The sequence below is a fragment of the Octopus bimaculoides genome, chromosome 25, assembly GCF_001194135.2.
Source record: "Octopus bimaculoides isolate UCB-OBI-ISO-001 chromosome 25, ASM119413v2, whole genome shotgun sequence".
Classification (NCBI taxonomy): Eukaryota; Metazoa; Mollusca; class Cephalopoda; order Octopoda; family Octopodidae; genus Octopus; species Octopus bimaculoides.
Genome location: NC_069005.1, coordinates 28387099 through 28392475, shown reverse-complemented (window position 1 = coordinate 28392475; position 5377 = coordinate 28387099). Strand labels below are relative to the sequence as shown.

General features: G+C 36.7%; 1 long non-coding RNA gene across 1 annotated transcript; it reads left to right on the top strand.

The window, feature by feature from the left end:
• On the top strand, positions 1-4414 carry LOC106868698 (uncharacterized). Its single transcript, XR_001409323.2, has 2 exons — positions 1-1858; positions 3326-4414. It is a non-coding gene; the product is annotated as an uncharacterized LOC106868698 (long non-coding RNA).
• The last annotated feature ends 963 nt before the right edge of the window (positions 4415-5377 follow it).

Sequence of the window (5377 nt, the reverse complement as noted above, 5' to 3'; positions counted from 1 at the left end):
CTTTCTTTCCTTTTTATCTTTCTTTTCTCTATTTCCTTTTTCGTCCTTCTTTTCTTTTTCTTTCTTTTTCCTTTCTTTTTCTTGTCCTTTCTTCGCTCTCCCCCTCCCCCTCTCTCTCCACCTGCCCCTCTCTCCCCACCTGCCTCCCTCTCCCCACCTCCCCATATCTCTCCCCATCCCCTCTCTCCAGAAATTTCATTTCAGCAGACATAATGACAACAAACATGTCAGGTGGCCTTGTGATGCATAAAAATGCCAAGATCGGGACATCAGCGCCACAAACTTCAATCCCCCGCCTGGCTCATTTGTTACTCTTTTGGTTACCGACTATTACAAATGGCAGCAGACTGGAAGCACTCCGAGTCACATGAGCCAAGGAAGAGCCTGATCAAGGAGGACAGAATGGGTAACTCCAAAACCATAACTCTGTCAAACATAAAGATTTTGGTAAAGGCATTCACTAAGAGATTGGTGCTTGCTTGTAGTTTAGTTGGAAAGGTAGAAATATGGACAATTCCAGCAGGTCTCTTCACAACGACCATCAGCTCAAATGATGTATGGTAGAGAAAGACAACACTAGATCTGGTTGAATAATTTAGATCAGTTTAAAACAGACACATGAAGGCATGTGACCTAGTGGTTAGGGTGGTGCACTCCCAATCACCAGATCGTGTTTTCAATTCCCACATCTATCCTTGGGAATGGATCTTATTTTGTCCATTTGAATTCATGATCATACCATTTCAGAGCAATGAGTGAGATGACTGGGTAATGTCCATAATTTTCATTGGTTTTGCTCCAGTATCCAGCCAGATCATTTGTCGGCGGTTACTTCTGATAGGACCATCTAAGGACTCTTCCTCCTCAACCACTTCCTGGAATATTGGGAAATATAGACGAACAAATGGAAAGGTTCTTTTATGAGACTTGCTGGAAGTCTGCTCCCTGGCTGGTTTTTACACCTCTGACCCACAATCTGTGTAATATTCCTTATATGTTTGATATTCCTTTAACTCCTTTATTTGTCTAATAGTACTTGTTCAGTAAATAAATTTAGAACAATACCAAGCACTCAAAGACAGTGTTAGAATCTACGAGGAAATCAGGTATTGTGTTTGACTTAGCCATATAAATAGTATAATATTCAACAACACACAACAAATACGAAACAATACTGGAATCAACATAATTTTGCTGATGCCGGATTAAACTTATAATTTGGAGAAATAGTTTTACTTATATGTTTGAAGACAATAGAATTGCAAATATTTAGGCAACCTTTATATTTCCAAAAGTAGTATAAACAGAAGCATTAAAAAATTACCTCATAGTGTAAGATGACAAGGTTAGATCAATAAAAATTAGTTTTGTGGTTTGATTAAATTGTGAAATCTTCAATAATAATAATGATAAAACTTTAAATTTTTATTTTTACGGAGATGCACTTGCATAGCAAGTGACCTGATCTGAGATCGTGTGCTGGAACGAAAACAATTGCAGCGTGGAAGGTGTTTATAAGCCATTTAAAATAACATACAAAATCCGTTAGATTCACTTCAACATTTAAATTTTTATGAAAGATTAAAATTGGAATTTATAAAAATTTTCTGGACAGTGTAGACTTCAATAATTACTTTCTTTTAGTAAAAGTTGCATACTCCAAACTAATTAACAAGCAGCTTTCTTTATTATAAATTGTTGTCACAAAAAAGTTTTTTTTTTTCTCTCTTTGTCTCTTTCTAGGGGATACTTCAAATGCGACAGTGACTGTTGCAGTATTACTCAGTCTACTAGCAGTCTTTGTATTTATTGCTGTTGTTGCGTGTCTTTACATGAAATACAAAAGGAAAAACTTGACGTGAGTCATCATTTACTTATTTCTATTTTATTTATTTATTTTTTTCACTTTTTCTTAAAGTTACAAGGTTGTAAGTTAGGCGCAGGAGTGGCTGTGTGGTAAGTAGCTTGCTTACCAACCACATGGTTCTGGGTTCAGTCCACTGTGTGGCACCTTGGGCAAGTGTCTTCTACTATAGCCTCAGGCCGACCAAAGCTTTGTGAGTGGATTTGGTAGACGGAAACTGAAAGAAGCCCGTCATATTCACAAAAATTGATTTACAAGAGAAAACTCACGATATAATCAGACACCATAAATTGCATTTCAAAAATTGATGATGTAACTCTTCAATGTTGTAAAACAAAGAATTGTCAGGATAAAACATTAGAGTTAATGACTGCCAAACTTGGTGCATAAGAAAATCGGACATTTCATTCTTAGTCACCTGAATGAAGATACTCACCCAAGATGCCATGCAGTGGGAGTGAACCTGGAACCATGTGGTTGAGAAGCAAGCTTCTTACCACACAGCCACGCTTTTACACATATGTCCATTATGCCTACATTTGCTTATTATCACAAACACCAATATCAAATAGAAACGAAATCATATTAAAACTATTGCTACAAAGGTAGAAGTTATGTAATAGTATCTACAAAGCAAGGAAATATCTCCAAAATAAGAAAAGAACATCGCCATCTCACAGACTATAGATCTAGTGAACTAAACATGTTGAGCATGGTTGCAGGAAATCCACCTCAAGAAATTTCCATCTGCTCAATGCCAGCATGGAAAAGTAGATGTTAAAACAGCAATTATGATGATGATGGTACTGAATCTGGTACCATGTGGTTGCTGAGTGAACTTTTTTACTGTAGCCACCCTCTTAACCACCGACCTACCTACAGCAACCCCACCCCCCACTTAACCACAGCCACCTACACTCAGGTTAGTTATTAATTTGCTATAGGAGAATCCTGAACACCCCTATGTGACTGAAGGTGGACTAACCGATTACAATAAATAAGAACTGAGTGAACCGTCAACAGATGTAGTTGACGGTGTAAGTTTGACATTTGTTGGTTTGACAGTCGGTAGTTGAACAGTGAATACCGAGTCTCATACCTACGTTCGAGTAGTAAGGGTTGCGTTCTGTGTTAACATCTATTTCTGTGATAGGTTATTTTTAGATAACTACAACCAACTATTCTGTTATGTCTGAGGAGAGTCATTTTCTTTTTGTGCCTTATAATTTAACACACTCACCTGTAAAATTTCCACTTATTCCTTATTTTTATTTTCCTAAAATTTTCGTTGCGTCTTGCAACCTTAGAATCTTGCAAACCAAATCCAAAAACGAAATACAACCAACTATTTATTTGTGTAATACCATTTTGCACCAGATGTGTATGCCCATGTCATAACATAATTACTTGATAATTATTGCATTTTTCTCTGATTGCGTTTTTTTTTTTGTTTTTTTTAAGGAACCTGTTCAGTAAGCTGTATTTCAGATCTGACCAAGATGATCTTTTGGTGAACATGGAAGATGTGAACACACAAGAAAGCCATTTTAACAACCCTTACTATAACCAGTTATCTGTCTAACAACCAGAAAAAGAAATGTTGATGCCGACCACAACCAGCTACTCAGGATACATACACAGTACATATCAACTGCTACTACTACTAACACTACTATTATTACAAAGCTATGCACATGGCATAAGACATATCAGAACTAACACACGGCTCAGTTACCCACAATAAATACATAGCTTAGCTGCTACCTAGAACACACACAGAGATCAGTTGTCACAAGACATACATGGAAAAGCAGACAGACAAAGGAAAAGACATCTCTATCTGTTTGTCTGTCTGTCTGTCTCTCTCTCTTTTGCCTTCTCTAATTATCAAGGTTGTGTGTGAGTACATCATATATGTGTGTATAAGACTAAGAGTCAGGAAAAATGTACTTGTATATCTGTCAACAGCATAGGTATATTATCTGAAGTGTACAGTATTATATATCCTTTACGGCTGATCATTTTAATCTTATCAAGAAAAAGAAGGACAGTCGCCATATTTCATTCCATATCGGCTACCTCTGATGAGCGCAGGGTTACATAATCAGATTGTTACCTAACACTCTGTTGAATCCCTAGCACGAAACCAATTGGTAAGATTGGCCATAATGGATATATAATACCGTACACTTTGGATAGTGTGTACATACATACATACATACACACATATATGCACACACACACACACACACATATACAGACACATACACATATATATACACACATATATACCCACACATACATACACACATATACACACACACACACATACATATATACACATACACACATATATATAACGATGATGATTTTATATATATATATATATATACATTGATCCAGGAAAGAGATGATAAAGTTTTTATTTTTCATTTCGTTCCTTTCGGAATTTTATCCCTAAGTTTGTGGTTCTAGAACCTAGCAGTTCTTTCTAGCGTAAGGAATCCTATGAGTGGATTCCTCTTATGTATTTAAATATACACTGTACCTTATATATATACATATATATAAATATATATGTATATATACCGATGATGATTTTTTAAATATATATATATATATGTGTGTGTGTGTGTGTGTGTGTGTGTGTGTGTGTGTGCGTGTGATGAACTTGCTGATATGATCTGAGACTATGTTGAAGCTAAAAGAATAACAGAATGGAAGATACTTTACAGTTGTTCAGGGACACGCAGCAACGCTTAACTTCACATGAACATTTCTTGTTTGGTTATCAAAATTTTTGTTGCACCAACTGCAATGTAGTCGTTGATACAGTTCCATGCATACATGCACGTACACATGCTCACTGTCACATGTTTTTGTATTCATTTATAAAAACAAAAAAAAAGATCTGTAATTGCTATTTCCAAGCATTCTTTAGAAAAAAATGTCTTCTCTTCATACATATCTACATGAATCATTTATTCGTTTCAGTCATTTTGACTGTGGCCATGCTGGAGCACCGCCTTCAGTCAAACAAATCGACCCCACAACTCATTCTTTGTAAGCCTAATACTTATTCTATTGGTTTCTTTTGCCAAACTGCTAAGTTACAGGGACATAAACACACCAACACCAGTTAACATGCGATGGTGGTGGTGGTGGGGAGAACAAACACAGCACACAAATACATACATTACATGCATATATAATAAATAATAAATGCGCCAGTCCATCGCAGCGTTACTCGTTTTTGCCAGCTAAGTGGACCGGAGCAACATGAAATGAAGTGTTTTGCTCAAGAACACAATACATCGCCTGGTCCAGGAATCGAAACCACAATCTTACGATCATGATGCTGACACCTTAACCACTAAGCCACGCACCTCCACATGCATATATATATATATATATATACACATGACATGGCTTCTTTCAGTTTCCATCTACCAAATCCACTCACAAGGCTTTGGTTGGCCCAAGGCTATAGTAGAAGACACTTGCCCAAGGTGC